General features: G+C 37.8%; 1 protein-coding gene across 24 annotated transcripts in view; it reads left to right on the forward strand.

The window, feature by feature from the left end:
- The window catches only part of LOC106039565 (uncharacterized), a 506,901-nt gene that overhangs the window by 290,225 nt on the left and 198,277 nt on the right, over window positions 1-18,399 (forward strand). For 2 of the 24 annotated variants that reach the window (XR_007166783.2, XR_010834553.1), the window contains exon 1: window positions 6,631-8,226. The exons of 21 other annotated variants lie outside the window; for them this stretch is intronic. The gene's annotated coding sequence lies outside the window, so the exon portion shown is untranslated. Of the gene's footprint in view, window positions 1-6,630; window positions 8,227-18,399 lie in introns of those variants that run through there. One more of the 24 variants, XR_010834556.1, reaches the window with a different exon arrangement.

Raw genomic sequence — 18,399 nt, forward strand, 5'->3', positions numbered from 1 at the left:
CTGTTTCTTTCCAAATGCCTAGAAATATCTTCCCTGAAAGGGACAAAATTTGCATTCATTTCTGCATTTGCCACTCTTTGTGCACACATGTGCATGTAATTTTCCTGCATGAAGTGGAAGAAAAAAGTGGTGTTCTGCTTTAAATTCAGTTTAATCTGGTACATATTACTTGATGAGTAATAGCCAGTGGTACTGACGACGACACATAAATACTCTGTGGCATGACTGTAACAGTGACATCATGGTTTTTCTGTTTCCTATTGTTGCTTTAAAAGACTGATAGCAGACGTGGAATGGGAGCAGGCCCCTCCATTATTTCTACCAGTAAATATAGCTGTTCAGTATTTGTGCAATTCCTAATGATTATTTTACTCTGCTGTTTGTCCTTTAAATAACAACAAATATTTAGCCCTGTATTTTGCTATTTACGACAGGTTTCAAAATGGATTTCTTAGTTGTTTGCAGTGTGCATCAAAAAAAAAAAAATTAAAAAATTAAAAAATCAGTTTCCTTAATGATACTTGGGTTTATTCTGCTTATTAGAGAGGTAATCCAAGTGTGATTAGACTTATTCATTCTCCTACAATATGGTTCTCACTGTGTCTTTTGTGAAATGCATAGAGATACCATTAAACAGCATGCAGAAGGGAAAACAAGCATCCCTAAGATGTAAGTATCACGTTTTTTAAGATTAGATGTAATGTGTTGGAGGGGACAAACAATATTAACTCAGCATTGTCTTTTATTCTTTATTTCTTTATATTTTCTGTTCGACTCTTCGGTAAAAATAACTTTTTGCAGCATTATTGATATGTTTGGATGGAAGGGCCTGTTCAAAATAAGCACACAGAAGTTCTGCTTAATGACATTCAATGAAGACACAGGGCACTTTGAGAGCTGCAGTCAGTAGGACATGCAGTTCATCATTTTTATCGTGAGTTTGCATCACTGACAAGAAAAGTTGTTCTCCCTCTCTTATTTTTGTGTGAGTGTATGAGGTTGCTGGTCATGGGCAGTTTTAAGTCCTTCTAAATATGCATTTCCTTTAATTCATTAAGAGACTTCCATGTTCCAACATATCCATTACTATGAAAAACTGAGACTAAAATTAAAAAGCCTGCAATTATTCACTTGGTCTGTGTTTTAATCAAAGCTATTGTAATATGACTCCAGGGAACCATAAACAGCAAAACAAAGCATTTGGGATTTATGTGGGACTTCTGTATGTGGAACATCTAAGTAGAAGTAGCTGGGAAAGAACACAAGTGCTGGATTTTTTTCCCTGGATCCAGGAATGATAGTTTCAAGCACCCAAATCCAATTTAGGGTTTGTTTTTCTGACTCCTCCTTCTTGCCTTGGGCTATTCCTGAATACATTCAGGGTTTTAAACTTGGAAACCCTCCTGTATCCAATAATTGTATGCCTAATAAGTAGCTGGTACAAAGATGTGGCCAGAGTCAGGAGCAGTACACACCTGCAGCTAGTTCTAGGCCCTTTGTGCTCACCCACGTGTAGTGGAGACAAAACCAGCCACGTGGGGATTCCCAGCTGCTGGACCAGTGACACTGGAAGTACTCCTGGGCCACCTCCCTGCAAGTCTCTGCAGAAAATGCGGTGCCTGCTCGTACCTGAGGCAGGGCAGATCGCAGTGCTCTCTGGCAGCCAGCACAGCCCTCTAGAAGAGCAAGAGTCAGTCAGACAGTTTGAGCAGAGCATGAAACAAGCCTAAGAGGTTCACTTTAGAATCTACCTTGTAACGCTGACAGTTAACCACTGTATCTCACAGTGTGAGGTTAACTGTGAGTGTTGTGTGGTAGATTCTAAAGTCTGTCACATGATGCATCAACCACCCTGTCAATCTTTAAAATACCAGGAGAGAAATGGGCTTCCTCTATCTGTGAACAGTTGCAATCATGTCTCAAAAACACCCGCCGGTACAAAGTTGGAAAGAGCCCAAGTACCAGCATGTATGAACTGGAAACTGTTGCAAGCATTTTGCTGACTATCATTTGTTAAACTGACCATAGCCTTTTCTCATTCAGGCAAATCAGCCTTTTATTTTCTCATGTTCAGAGCATTTTTTGTTTGTCAGCACAAAGCTCTTTTCAGTTGTGTGACTGAGGGAGGAGCAAGTGACTGTAATGAAGAAGGGTAGTCCAGCACATAATCTAGATACTTGAAAATGCTAAATGCATGATGCTGCTCCTCAGAGCAACAATTCACCCAAATACAAGAATCGAAATATTTTGCTAATTGCTTTCTGAGCTGGATCCCCTAACTCTGAGCAAGAAGCAGGATGGCCTCTCTACCTCCCAGGGCAGTGGCTTTCCCCTTCCTGGGGCAGGTAGTGATGGTGGTGTGGCTGCAGACATTTCTCCCATCAGCCATCTTTACTCAAACGCCTTGTCTGCACTAGATGGCACTGTAATAACACTTGTTCCTTTACCCAATTTGTTCACCAAAAACTCAAGCCAGTGAATTTACCAGCTGCAGTAAAGTTAGTGTTTTATTTGTTTGCTCCTTTTGAATGTTAATACTTCATTGACATTAAGAAAATGCTGTAATACATATGGATATGTTTCTGCTAAGTTGCTTTCTACATATGTCTAGTAGTCCAGACCTGTTCCAATCATACAACCGTGCATCTAGTGCGTCTGCTCTTTGGCTTGTAGGCTACTCTTTCAATGATCATTGGATTATACAGTGCTCTTTTAAAGGTCTCTATTTTTGTCACTTCTATTGTAATTCGTAGCTTGTAATGTTGTTAGAGCTCCAATGTTTGAATGTTTTTTATTGTATCAAATCTTCTGGGCGAATGTGGTGAAAATCTCCCATTCACCCATTTGTAAATTCTTATGATCAGCAGAGCACATCCGTTGCTTCCAAGTGTCCGTCCATCTGCCTAAGTCAGGTGCACTTCACAGTATTTTCTTTTTAAACCTTAAAAGACTAACTTTAACTTAGGTTAAATGCCTTTGTACCTATGTCTCATAATGCAATTTTTCAATTTTGGCTGCTTGCTCAACCACCCTTTCTAATTTCTAAATGAGTTTTACATCTCTCTGGCATTAGAGGCTGGTTTTGGTCTGATTAAGTCTTGCATTTCTATGATGATTTTCATCCAAGTAGATCCCCTAGTGCTTTATAAACTTTATTAACTGGTGGAACATGCTACGTATCCTTTGCCCTTGATCAAATTAATAAACTAGTAGAGTGAAAGACAGTAAATGATTTTGCTGAAGGTGAAAGGTGACAGTGGGAAGCATATGAAATCATACAAACCACTCCAGGCTTCAAGATTCTTCCACCCGAACGGAATAATGAAATATCTCATCAGTGTTATATAGATTTCAGCAGTGTCAGAATGATTATGTGAAATAATTCAAGGTCTATGCCTTTTTCTTCAAAGCTCTAAAACAGTTCATGCTGCCTCCTAAAAAGGCACAGCAGCTGGGGGTAGCTATCCTAGACCTTGTTTGTTGTCACAGCAATAGTACGTGTAGCCTTGGCTCTTCACTGCAGTTACAGCCTCCCAAATCCATCCATGAGTGCTTACTAAGAAGTACTGCCCTGCGAGAATGCTGCTGAAGTTTAATGTTATTATATTTAGAGGTTTTGACTGACATACTGTAAAGAGATACATATTCAATCCAACAGTTCTTCAATGTTCCTGAACAACGCAATTACAGAAATAGAGCATTGCATACTTCTGATATAGGACGTGGCATATGGAAATACTGAATAACCCTTCAGACTCAATCCTGACTGGACAACCCAGATAATAACTTTATGTGTTCCAAGAGTACCAGAGATTTTCAAAGCTCCTAGTGCAAAAGAACTACAGTTAAATGTGAAAGAAAACAGCAAAATGTGTACCCATACCAAGCTGTGGCACTCACTAGTAGACAGTGTAAAGGAGATTTGCCAACTACTGGGATGTATTTTTTATTTTCTATACCTGCTTGGTGCTTTGCTTAATAATGTTATAGCTAGAGAGAAACTGCAAGACTTTTTTCAACAGATAGATTTTCATTGACTTTAAGGGGGATAGTAGATTAAGGTACTTCTTTACCTTAATTTACATCTTCAATATACATCATTTGCAAATGTAACCAAACTTTTCATGGTAGCCCCTACTGTGAGGTTTTTTAATTTTAGAATCTCAAAAGCTGACATAATCTTTCAGGTATCATTAACACTTCTACATTTGGCTTCAAACCTGCCATTTTGTGACGGAGAGCTATCTGTTGGCATCTGCGTGAATTTCACATTAAACTTCATAGCAGGATATAGCTTTTTATCTCTTTCAATTTGTCTCTTTTTAGGATTTCCTAAATGCTACCCAGCAATGAGTTGAAGCAATGCTTCTCCTATAATTCAGAGATAATACAGTAAGCATTTTCCTCCTTCTCATGTGCAAGATTTAGTTGTCTTTAGCATGGTGCTGACCCAACAAATTGTGGATTTCACTGTAATTGAAATCCCGTTTTCATTTAGGTGATAAAAATTCTGTTTTCATTTAAGCGATGAAATTAAATTATTTCATTTCTCTCTCTGTTGCTACAATGCCCCAGTAAGATGGATTTAAACAGTATAGGATGGGAGACAATCAAAACAATGGTACTGGAGAGGCAATGTTCTTGACCCAAGAGCAACAAGCACCAGCTGTTTCACAAGACAGCACAAGAAGTGTACTAATACCTACCTGGGATAAATTGCCAGTGCAGATTTGCTTTGTTTTTAATTTAAATACTGGCTGTTGGAGGATTTATACCATAATATAAGCCATTAGTGATGTTTGTTTATGTTTTTGTATTCTATATAATGTAATATGGAAGTTCATACTGTCAGCGTCACTTGTTAATCTTTTTTCCAAATCCTAATCTGATAGATAATTTGTGAGGTTGAATACCCTAAACAGGCTATGTGTGTGTATGAGAGGCATTGGATTCCATGGTGTTGATTTTTAATATTTTTGGTTAGCATGGTTGGTGAAAGGGGATTTTGTTATTTTGGATTGTGGTGGTGTTCTCAATTCAAAACAAGTAGCAGAGCTAAACCACAGGCAAGTGAATGTAAGTGAAATATATGTGAACCTCAGCTGGAGCTGGGTGTCAGCCTGGAAGATTGCTGTTCTCTTGTATTCTTTTAGGTATCAAAAATCATAGATGATAATGCATCTCTAGTTTGAAACTGAAATTCCAAATTTTGTTGTTTGTGTGGAAAAACAAGTATGATTTGAAATGGTACCAAGAACATTTTTCTTCATTGCTTGTCAGATTTATTTAAATTGTTAAGGACATTTAATCGTAGCATGTTAAAAAAAAAAAAAAAAAAAAAAAAGAACAGGAAACAGCTGTTTATATTCCACAGGCATGTAGAAAGCATTTGATTTGGAATTATTATTGTTTAATCCTATCTTGTTTGCTTTATTTTATTTGTTGAAGCTGAGTTTGACAATCTGTGGATATTACTTTGCAAATTAAAGCCATGCTCAAATATAAGTGAGAAGCCTGACATTAAATAATGCAATCATTCATTTTATATTGAAGTATTTAATTTGAGAGAATAGCTAACTGTTAAAAATAATTAAATGCAGTTTTATATAATTATTTTGTGTGTGTGGCACATTTAGCAAATATTGCCATCAGTTTTAGCCATATATATAGTCTGGCTTATTTTTCACGTGAACTGGATCACAAAGTCTAGAAGGTATATGATGAAAAATGCAGTATTTAAAGAACTTGAAAGGCTCTTAAATTTATCAATGAAGTATCTGAATTTACTTTAAAAAAAGTCATGTTTTCTGGCATTTAAAAGAAATATATTGATCTTAAATGTTCTTTCCTACTGAGAGGAATAAACTGTGGTATTTGGACATAACATATACCAGTGTTTAACACTATCCCTCCCTGAGTTACTACTTCATTGTATTTTAATCATTTTTGTTTGCAAGGATTAGGAAGATTTCACCTATGATAATTAAAGTTGACTTCCAGAAGCCCCACTGATAGAAATATTAATACCTGATTTTATGGGCTTGCAGTGTATAGTACACAGCATAATGGGAAACAAGTGGTTTAAATAGGAGTGGTGGACACTGAAGGACCCAAGCTAATTAATAGGATTGTGAATGGAGCTCTTGAGGAGACCCACTAAGAACTAATGGGCTACCTTATAGCTTTACTCATAGTACAGTGCTTATATATTGAGCTGCACTGTAAATCAATTAAATGTTCTTGCTAGTACCACATTATTAACTTTATGTGGTCTGATCATTTTCTTTTAGCTTTACATTCATGCTGTTGCCAGTTCTACATAAAGGATAAATTGCATTTTAAAATTAAAATTGCTTTAAAAAATGCAACACTGTCTGAAAAATCAGAAACTGTAATCAGTCTGAACTCTAACATCAAAAACATGTGAGTGGGCTGGGCCTTGAAATAAGAATGGGCCAACACAAAGGTAAATATATCCTTACAAACACTTGAATCTGAATCTACTATAACATTTTATCAAGATACATTAGGCAAATACTAGCTGTCTTGAATCTCAATGTTCAGGACGGCTCTCTGCTCCAGACATCCAAACCAAGCTTTATGCTTGGAACTGCTCTCATGTAGAGACACATCCTAGGGAAGTAGAGGAGCAAAAAGTACTTTAAATGTAGATGATTTGGATACAAATGCAATCTCACTGTGTCAACTACAACACCCACAGCACAGGAATGCACCTCAGTAGAGCTGTGAGATCATCTCTGAAAAATCAAAGCCCAAAAGGTTTGGCAATCACTGTATTAATATGAATCGGTAGCTGAAGGAAGTATTGCCATCCCAGAAACACCGAAAATACCTAACTGCATTTTCCTGGTCTCTGTCTGTTTGGGGATTCAATGAGCTTAGAGCAGTTTGAGAGGCAAATTCTGCTTTCCACAGCTTTCCTCGTTTATGTCTTGGGATCTTGCTACAAGACTGAAATTGGAATCTCCAGTTCCACCTGTTTTCTTGGGGTAATTGTGCAGTTTAAAGACTGCCCTGTCTTCATGTCTTTCCAAAAACCATCCTACTGTCTCTTTGGATTCCAGTTGGTCCAAAATAGTCTGTATAGATGGGAACTTTATCACGGCCCATACAGTTCTGTGCAGATGTGAAGTATTCCCTGTATTGATGAGTATAGGCCAGTTTGGTTTTTATTATCATTATGCATTCTTCTTCATTATCAATCTCAATCTTCATTTGCATGAAGGAAAAAGGGTGACATTTGGTCTGTTATAGTGATATATAATATCAATTACTACCTTGAATGAAGAAATAATTAAAAAAAAATATTGTGTGCACACAAAAAATGGTGCCATACAACATAAAAGATAGGAATGGCGTATTTTTGTGTCTTAGGTGTAGTTTATTAAATACTGTATAAAATGATCTCTTAAGAATTTTCAAAAATGAAAGTAGCGATTGATTTCTGTGTTTAAAAGCATTTGCCTAGCACCCAAGCTCAGAGCTGTGCAAATAGTTCTAGGTGAGTGAGTATGCTAAAGGTGTTTAATTAGCTGAATTATTTATTTAGCAGTACTCACAGGCACTGAAGCAGAGCCCTTTGAATCTGGATTTTGCCATTTTTTCTTACTGCTGGGGCAAGATGTGTGGTGTAACACAGCGTTTGGTGTGTGTGAGAGTGCTGGAATCTAGGCAGGTGCCTGCTCTGTCTTTCCCTGGGTGTTCTTGGCTCAGCTGCAGCAGCACTGTGGAAACTTCTGGAACCTTCCGGAACTCGCTGTGGTGGGCCTGGGGCAGCCCCAGCTTCTCCTCACAGAGGCCCCACTGCCAGCCCCCGGGCACGGGCACCCAATCCCGGGGGTTAGCATGCGGCTGTACAAGTGCTGGTTACCCAACATTTCCTGTCAAGGAATTAGCAGTGACGCAGTTTGGTGCTTGTGCTCCATTTGCCCTCTGACTCTTAGCAACCGCTGGTGGCAGACTTCAGAGTAATGCGTTCTCATGACAGGTCTTTGAAGCAACCTGTGCTAAACGACAGCATTTCGGCGAGGTTGGCAGGAGAGTTTTGTTGTACGTACCTGCTGGGGCAGGAAGCAGCAGGCTGCCAGAGGCCACCATGTCGCCTGCCTGGCCCCGGGCCACAGCGTGCCTCTGAGGGCACAACAGAGCCCAAAGGAGCTTTCCAGGAAAGATGCACCGGCTGTGTGGCTCTGTGCGAGGAGTCTGGTGGGTACTGGAATGAATACAGCCCACTCCCAAGTGGGTTTACAATTCTTATCTCCACAAAAAAAAAAAAAAAAAAAAAAAAAGAGAAATCTGGTGGATATTTAAGTATTTTTAAAGTGTATCTAAAATCATTGTTCTTCCATCCTGGCTTCTTCAGTTTATTTTGCATGTAGAGGAGGAAACGTCTGAAAAAAACCATGGTGGACAGCTATATAAAGGAGTTTTCTGAAGTGATTGTTGCAGATCCTTGAAAGCCAGGCAAGGAAAGGTGCTTAGTGCTTATCTGATGTTTACCACAGTTAGTTTGATTCTGCTGAAATCATACCAACTTACTAAATAATTAATAATTTTCTCAGTAATATTTGGTTCCATAGAAGCCTTCTACAATAAACAAAAATAAATTTTATTTAGTATTTTATTACAACACTTTTTTGACACATTTGCAATGACGATGATGTATCCTTTGGTGCCTTCTGCTTGGCAGTTGCCATGCTTCATGCTCTACCTTTCCCTGCCAGTGGGATTTCTGTCCTGTGGCGCTTGTGCCTGAGTTTGAGACTGTAGAAACCAGCGTAAGCCTGGGTTAGATCAAGACCTACTTTGTGAATTTATGTGGTGCTAAAATAGATACAGTACTCACCAAATCAGCATTGCCTTTCTGCACTGGTTTGATGTACCTCCTGTTGCGTACAGCTGTTCAGATGAAGGAGATACTTTTCACAGGTAGATATGGAGAGGTGCAGAAGTGACGGGGGAGATCCCACAAACCACATGCTTGCCTCAGGCAAAAGTCATTTTCTTGTCAGTGTGCTTGGAGATTTTTTTAAAAGATTGCTCTGTTAACCTACATTAGTTACTCCCTGTCCTCTGATGTAGGTGAAATAGACCTTATCTTAATCTGCATCTCTCACAGATGTGCTGTCTTTTTTGACATACTAAAATGGAAATTAGTGTGTTCTTGCTAATTAAACAGTGGGAGAAAGGTGCTGGCTGGGTAGTGTAGTGGCAAGGTATTTGTATGAGAGTAACTGGTCATCTATTTAAACCCTACCACTTTGGAAAATTTACAAGAATTCTGTAACTTAATTTTCAGTGGAAGAAATTTTCTGTGGCTTGGTGTTAGTATGAGATAAGATTTGTGCTTTTATACAGATAGCCTGCATAACCCTGGAAACGTCACTTGGCCTCCTATTCTGTACAACGGGTTCTAGCAATTGCCTGCATCACAGATGTGTCATATAAGCTCACAATCATACCTTGAATTAGTGAAACAATTATATTCATAGTGAGGGAGATGTTAGTACCACAGAATCATTACAGCTCATTTTAGAATGCCTTGCTGTATATTTATATATGTGTGTCTTTTTATTATTAGTATTTGCAGACTGCTCTTTTCTTGGTGAAATACAGCATCATCTGATAACAGCAGCACAAACAAAATTGCTAGTAGCAAATTTTTCTTAGGTGCCTAGAGGTAGGATGGTGGGTGGGTGGGAGTTAAGTGGAAGGCTTTTCTCTGCTCATCAGTTTTTTCTGTTATGACAATGCCTAAATACATCTGTGGTAGTTTGAGCTAATTAACAGGGGTGGAAGGGATGGGGCGAGTAGATAAATGCTAATTGAGACTGTCTTTCCTTTACCATAGACCACTGGAAAGAGGAAAAGAACAGTGGAAAATAGTGGTTGTATTTTCCCTATTTTCCCTTTTATAGTCAATGCTGAACTAACACAACTGGAATTCTAAGAAATCCCAAGTTTTGCTGGGTGTGTGACAGTAAATTTGACCAGCTGTAGCTGAATTGGCCATGTGTGAACACCAATTAACGTGGTACATGGTAACATAATTAGGAGAATCAAGATGAAGTTAAGACAAAGGGAAAGGTTAGCTGAATATCAGCTACTTTGTTACTATCAGGCTTTTAAAACTAAACTGACAAAGCTGTAGGCAAGGGCTATATAACAAGCAATTTTATTCTGAAAAGGCCTGGACTGGCTCATTTTTATCTCTAAGTTCTACAGTTCTGTGCCTAGTGAAGCATTCTCTAGATAGCCACCGACAGCTGGTGTGCATGGGGTACGTTGATTTCTCTACTAATGATCCAAAACAAACAAAATAAATTTTGGTTAGTGTGTGCAGCCCCATGTAAGCTGTCTGTGTGTCTGCTTTGCAGCAGGTAGTAGCGCTGCATGTCTCTGTGTGTGTGACGTCCCTGTGATGTCCCAGACTCTCACCTCGCTCTGCCCAGCACCAGCCAGACTCTTAGAGATAACATTGGTGTCTACAGAAAAGCAGAGGGAGGGGAGTCCTCAAGAATTCTTGTGTGAAGGGTATATTTATGCTTCATTTATTGAGTAACAAGCAATAAGCAATGAATTTAAAGTGGACGATAGCCTGTATTTTTCCTCCCTAGTTCCCTGACTAGTGATACCGTAATATTAGAGAAGGAGATGGATGTCAGAAAAGAGAAATGTTGTTGCAGAAGGGTGAGGAATATATATGTCCTATATAAGCCATCTGGCATGGCAGGCCTATGTGTGGCTGTCTCTCTTAAGATATGAAATCCTTTTTCCAGTTGGTTGACTTTTGCAAAGGATTTAAGTCCCAAAGGAGTTTGGGGCTAATAGATGAAATGACAGCAAAATGAGTTTTCAAAATTAAAGTAGTATGTCGAATTGTGCAAAGAAACTTTCATGTCAGCAGGATGCTGTTCTAGGTAAAACTAGCACACAGAAATAACTTCAGCGTACTATGAATGAAGAGACCTGTTGTGTATATCAGGACTTTGGGTTGTGTACTGGGCTCTTGATTTCCAGGTCAAACTTTATATTCTACCCAAGTACTAGTTTCAAGCATCTGAATTTTTGTTACCAGGAATTAGGACAGAGAAATACTTGCCAGTGCTTAATTGCTGCCCCTAGACAATACATCAGTACATTCTTGTAATAAAATTCACAGCTCCCTTTACATCACTATTAATCTCAGTGATGCACAACTTTAACAGGATTTGGAGTCAGTCCAAGAAAAAAAGTTTCTTAGATTGGCATGGCAGAAGGCTTTTATAAGAAGAATATATGTTTTTTTAAATGCTGCTTTGGGAATCACTGAAAATGAAACCAATATTTTGAATCTTTTAAATTCTGTTTTCGTTTCAAAGTTCTGTAGTATCCACCTGTAGATGTTAGGTATTTGCATACAGCTAAAGTAAGAATTATAAAAATAGCAGGATTGCTATTATTGATCTAATTGTCCTTGCCTGGTCTTCTGTGTTTCTACAGAATCTCTGTAGGTTTTATTACAGCTAAATAGTTTTCTCTCAGAGTGTAAATTGTATAATTTTTAGGCAAAATCTACCATAGCTTATTTTGAGTAAGCTAATCACAATATTTCTGGTACAATTTGTTATAAGAAGGAGGAAGATTTATATCTTATTGTAGTACACTTGTCTGAAGAAGAGTGCTGTTATCTCTGACTGGGGGAGCTATTTATTGTTCTATAATTTAAGTACTTAAGCATGTGTTTCTACATTTAAACTTCTTTGTGACTTCAGCATTACAAATGTGGTCCTTCTTGGAAATTTTCAGTTACTGTGGATATGACAAGTGGTCAGATGAGAATGCCAAAATATGATATTTTTTTTTTTTGGTACACATATGAGCAGTTCTACAGTGCTTCTGTCTTTGAAAAAAAAAAAAAAACCACAACACAATACAACAAAATAAACAAAAGGGGATACAGTCAGTAAAAAGACATTCTAACAAGTCATGACGCATGAACAAGGAATGACAGATTAGTAATATATCTGTTTAGTACTTCTGTATGAATGGACGAGCCATCCAAGACACCTTTGATCTATTGTACTTTCTGGGCAACAAAAGAATTATGCAAAGGCAAAGTCATTCCCTTCCTGTCACACAGAATATACTTTATGTTCTGTTGGCATTAGTAAAAGGATAGCAAAAGATGTCATACAGATGACTCCAACTATGATGTAGAGTCCTGGGATGCTATCTTAGAAATCAGTAAAATATTCACTGAGATTTAGTTACAGTAATAACATTAAAGAAGATACTCAGTTACTCTGTCTAAGAACAGTATCTAATAGAGGCAGGTGTGAAATGGTTGCAATCTCCTTCAAATGTTCTGGTTTTCCTTGAATTAGTAGGAGACCAGAATTTTGATGATGCTTTTGAAAAGACGATTGGGAGAGGAAAACAATCTTATTTAAGAAAATCAAAATGTCTAATTTTGGTAATTTTGAAACCATCCAATCTTTTATAAAAACAGATTATTAAAAATTAACTTATGTCTGAAAATGCAATTTGTTTTAGCTGAATGCTAGAGATGTTTTCTGTCTCTGTCTCTAGGACTAAAGGTTAAAAAAAAAAAAAATCTCCAAGAAAGTTTGCTGGCTTTGCCATAAATGCCTCATTTATAACACTGTGACATAAACTGTGAAGATGGCAATATATATTTTTTATGTGTAAAAGCATTGTGATGGTACATAAACTGAGCATTAAGCTAAAAGATGCCCATGCTGTATAAATTATACAGTAGGCCTTTCACACCTATAAAAGACAGTTATCTTCTGTGAGTGGGTATCACCCATTGCTATAATGCTCTGTTTCATGAAAATAGACAGTGCTATTTCTGTTCAGTATCTCTCCTATTAATACATTCATGAGTGTTTTAAAGATGCTTAACAGACTTCCTAATCTTGAAACGTCTTTTTCTTTCAAGATACCTGTACATGAACTCCAACTGAAGATCAACTGTACTTCTACTGGCAGGATAGTTTCAAATTGTATTCGTTTTTTTAATATATCCCCCATTTTGCCATGTTCTCTGGAGAACGTATATTGCCCAAATCTCATCGGGCTGGATGTAGCTTGATCCATGTCTGTTGTGTCTCCTCCAGGGCCTTCGTTCCCTGAAAATATGTGTAGGTGTGCTTCCAGAAAACCCAGGGCCAGCCTGTGTTGGTCTTGTCCTGATACAGTATTAAGCTGAACATACAGCCTCTTGGGATCTTGAAGCCCTCAAGGGCATGCCATTGTAAGAAGGGCCTAGAATATATTTCAGTTGACACAAATTCTGCTGTATAATCCTTAAGTAATACTACTTTTTCCAGTTGCTGGAGTTTTCAGAAGTTGCTAGTGCTTGCCAGTCTTATTTTGCTTTTTTGATTGGTATTGCACATTGAGAAGATCTGTGTCAGTTCTTCAGAATGATTCTGAGAAAAATTCTCAACAGATTCTGAGATTCTGAGAAAAATTCTCAACAGATTCTGAGGAAACTTGAAATGATCTAAACTGGGCCTACATTTTCAGTGCATGACACAACTTTGTCAGCATGGTCTTTCACCAAGTGAGTGCTTTCAATGTTTTCCTATTTTCTCTTGAGGATTTATATGCTATGTTACTGTTTAATAAGGGCTTAGGTTTGTGTTTATCAGCCATTGGCACCTTCATTTAACACTTAAACGTTCCATTTCCGAGATAACTGATGATTATGGAATAAACAGAGGTTCCATAACAGAGTGTTTTTTCAACACACAGTTGAAAGCTTATTCCTATATTCTGGTGGGGTTATTTTTTATTATTATTATTATTATTATTATTCTATTTCTTAATCTATTTTTAAACCCAGCAATTTGTCTTCTGACTACCTACTTTCCTGTATGCTATGCCTGGTATCTTACCCAGACATTTGTTTCTTTGGAGGCTTGCCTTGAGAGTAAATTGAAAACATGAATGTATTGATAGTAGCCAGCTAGCATAGATAATAAAAGTGATGAAAATGGAATAACAAAGGATTGAGTACAGATGAGGAAGCAGAATATATGTCCAGCATTTCCATTGGCTGTTGTCAGTCTGGGATGCATTCCCTCTTTACACCTCTTCACTAATACATGTACCTGGAATTAGGTGAAGTTAATCAACCGCCTTTTCAGCAGATGCACTTCACTTGTGTAGTGCAGATACACTCTAAACAATCTGTATTTTTTGTTAATGAAGAAAATCTATTGAGGAAAGTTACATGCTGAACAGTTTCACAATCAACACTGAGACAATGAAACCATTTATTCTCTGTGATCTCATTTTGTATCGTTGCTCTTTTTTGCTGATATTCTATCAGTTTATGATTCGAGAGGTTTCACAGAAATATAAATCAGCTAAGTAATTCTTCACATTATTTTAGGTGCATCAAATATTTATGCTACAATTAACAACTCCTGGGACAAAACTGAGTGTGATTAAAGTTATCAATTTTTTGGCTGCCATTGCATTCGAAGATTCCACTTTCTTCTGATTCAGAAGAGGGTTCAGACTTAATTCTTTCTTTATCAGCCTGTGAACTAGCAACTAAAGTGCCATTAATGGTGTTCAAGAATGTGTAACATTGTTCCTGGATTTTGTAGGACCATTGCAGCTTCCTCAACCATCAGTTTGTGTCAATTCTTAACAAATGCCCAGAAAAAGCTTCAAAAATAGTGTAAAAAATTCCTATTGCAAACCATTTTTGAATTAGTCTCGCATTACATCTGCATGATCAAGGCAGTCCATTAGACTTTAATCTTTTTCTGAAACTAACTCAGGCTAATAGTTAACTGACAAATAGTTAGATTTTCATTTTTATATACAATTCAATGGTATAACTTCATATCAGCTGAAAGCTGAAAGCCTCATATCAGCTTTTTATCAGCAATATTGATATAGCATGGCAATGCAAAAATAGCTTGAAGCTGTTGAAACACTTTACTTTCTGAGTTTTCTAGATTTCTGTCTGACATTACCTTCTGAATTTTGTGCAACCTGTGAAGGTTGATATTCTAAGCTGTTGTTTGGACACCTGCAGCAACTGGAAAGCCGAATGCTTAAATTTTATTTTTTACAGTTCCATTAGTAGTTCCATTCAAAGGAGGAGTAACTGTGAGAATTATAAAACCTTCATGACCTCATTATGAGTTTCACTTAACTCCTGTGTTTCATGCTAGCTGGAGTCAGTGTCCTGGACACTTGCATGAAAAGGTGTTTTAAAATCTGTGCACGAGCCCATGTAACTGAACAAATGGCTTAGATTTATCACAGAGCATAAAATCTGAATTGACGTTTAAAATGAAAAACTTAAGGCCTCAAAGGTGAACAATCACATTTTAAAATTTAAAAACATGTCCCAAACTTTTCAGTAGTAATGTGTGGTTTAATCCTTGTTGTATCTTACTGTATCTGACAAAACAATAACCTTTTCAAATTATGCTGTTAGGTGGGCAGATACTGCTATTCTGTTTAAGTGTGATAGGTGATGTATATATCTCTGAATTTATGTCATTAATGACCCTGAAGAATTTACATGCTATCGATTTAAAGGATGACTTGGCAAACTTTTTAAAACATTTTTAATCCTGTATGACCAGGGCCTTGTGGTTGCTCTCGCTTTGGAGCTGGTGACTCTAGTTAGAAAGAGAGTTTGGAATCTGAGTACTGGCCAAGTAGCAAAACCAAAAACCATACAAAGCTGCTTGAAACATAAGCCATAGCCATGAATTATAAAGGGTTAATACTTCAGCAGAAATATCTAGTTAAATAAGTAGTATTACTTTTCTGAGAGGGAAAAACAAATTGTGTGTATATATATATATGTATATATATTGTGTGTGTGTATATATTTATATGAAAGATAAAAGGAATAGGTTTTCACAACAAAATCCTTGTGTATTTCTAGAAGCTTTTTCAGCCTTCTGTATTGAAAACACTGTAGGGGTAGCAACCTCTGTGAGTTTGTATTTTTATGGTTTTCTTTTTTAGAACCAGCTGCCTGAAGTCTTCTAGACAGAAAGTTCTGATTTTTATGGGATAACCTGTACCTGTACCTGTACCCTGTAACTATTTATGAAGAATGAGGTGGAAAGGAGGCCAATCCTAGTAGAAGTTTGGAAGCCAAATGTTTTGAATTTTGAGGGTTTCCGATAGCAGCTAGAAAACTCAAATAGTAGCATAACTAGCAGTAAAATTTGGCCAATCTTGTGAGAAGGAGTGTGTATTGTGAAATATTTAAAATTGCCTTGCAATTATGAAATATGAAAAAATGTTTTACACTAGATTCTTAATCCCCTAAATTTCCAGAAAGACTAAAGTGATTTTTTGTTTGTTTGTTTGTTAGTTTTTGCTAATGGTTTGACAAAAATAGCTGACTGTTAAAACTGGTTCTGGGAACAAGGATAATGGTTTTCAGCTCTGTGGCCTGCAACCCATGCATGGAGCCGTTCTCAGAACTCGGATGAAGGCTCGTCTCTGAGACATGTGAACTTGCAGTCTAGGACACTCAGAAAAATGTATTGTTGAGTTTGTGAAAGTTTTTGTTTTATCCTTTCTCCTGAGTACATCAATAGACTTGTTGAAATATTCTTTTGCAAGATATTATAGCATATAGCATTATGGCATATACTCGTTATTAATTTGTTTTTTGCAGACAAGTATGAACGGTGTATTCTAAAAACGCTTCTAACTTTTGCCAGTTGCCACACGTCCTGTAGTAAAGCAGTTTACCATTGCAGGGACACAGTCAGATCCACATTCTGTCTGCAGCCAGGTATGAGATCGGGACTGCACCCATTCCCTCAGGGAGTTACACAGCAGACAGTTTTTCTGCTTCGCCAAGAACTTTGTCAAGGTAGCACCGAGATCAGCTCAGGACTGAGGAATGGTTGTTCTTTCGCTAACTGCTTCTGTTGTCACTTCATTCTGACCTAGCTCTGTAACATAACACAAACCTGAGTCAAACAGAAGTCGAAGCTCTTGTCTGTCTGTTTAATGCACGCTTTCAGTAGTTTTGTTGACAGTGTGCCTAGAGGAAAGTTTCTGTTATTTTGGTACTCAGTGGTGCAATTTTTAATTTGCTGTTCATTGAGAGTCAACGAGATAAATGGCAAAAAGGCTTGTGAGTTTAGAGGCGCTTGTTCAGTGGAAGAGCTGGTGGCAGCACTAAGTATGCCATTAATAGGATTACGATCAGCCCTTATGCTCTCAGTGCTATGATTTAAAAGGTTGGGGCTTGATAACTCCACAAAGAAATACGATCCAAAAATATTGCTAGGGCTGTGACCTCCTTCTCTTGAGCTGTGCTGGGTGGGATGGTATAGTTTAGCTCAGCAAAGTCCTGGTCAGGAGCAAGACACCAGCCTCTCTTGGGGAAGAAATACTTCATACGCTTGCCTTTAGCTGCCAGTCTGCAGAAAGATGTTTATGTCAATGCCTTGTTACTTGCCATATACTGGATGTCCTGTTCTCATGCACAGTTCCTGGGTACAGGACTGCTCTTTTTTTTTTTTTTTTTTTTAAGGACTTTATCCTTGTTAGAAGACTGTAGCCACCTCCTTGTGCATTTTCTGATGTCTCTTCCCCTTGGCACTTCTGAATACTATGTCATCTTTTCTCCCTGGGGTAGGACTTGGCTGTTTCTCATTGCCAGTGTCAGCTTAACCTAATAAGGAATGCCGAAGTTGTGGGTTTTGTTGTTGTTGTTTGTTTGTTTGTTTGTTTGTTTTTTATAATGTCTTCCATCTACTTCTAAGGTGTCAGGTTATAGCATAAATGGAACTGTTAGCTTGTGCCTTCTGTGATCATTTGCATGTAGTATTCTCTGTCAAACCTGCACCCAGGACCAGGTAATGAAGGAATGGTTTGAAAATAGCACACTTCATACAGGTCATAATTAGATTTGTGTAGAAACAGTACTCCCACCAGGAACAATCATGTGGAGTATGTTCCTGTGCAGAATCTGGATGCAAATTCTGCCAAACCAACTTGCTTATCGTCATGCCCCTCTGGACGGATACTTTTATTTCTTAGCCAGCACTAGCCAGTGATGAAGACACTTCAAGCAAAAAAAAAAGCATTTTGGAAAATCAATGGAAGCACTGGAAAAATGCTGAATTATGTCTGGGATTGCGTAATTTGAGGGTGAATGCAGTTACATGACAGACCTTAAGACAGTCTAACAGCTTGTTCAAAACAGGAAGGAAAAAAACCCTTCCCTTCCTCTTCCTCCTGCTTGCCTTGTTCTCACCCTGATCTTAACTCTGTATTGCTGAACTGACTCAGCCAACTAGCCCAGCAAAAATAGTCTTCTTATGGCTTACTAAATTCAATGAACATGAGAGCCACTGCAAGAGA

This window comes from Anser cygnoides, chromosome 12 (assembly GCF_040182565.1).
Source record: "Anser cygnoides isolate HZ-2024a breed goose chromosome 12, Taihu_goose_T2T_genome, whole genome shotgun sequence".
Classification (NCBI taxonomy): domain Eukaryota; kingdom Metazoa; phylum Chordata; class Aves; order Anseriformes; family Anatidae; genus Anser; species Anser cygnoides.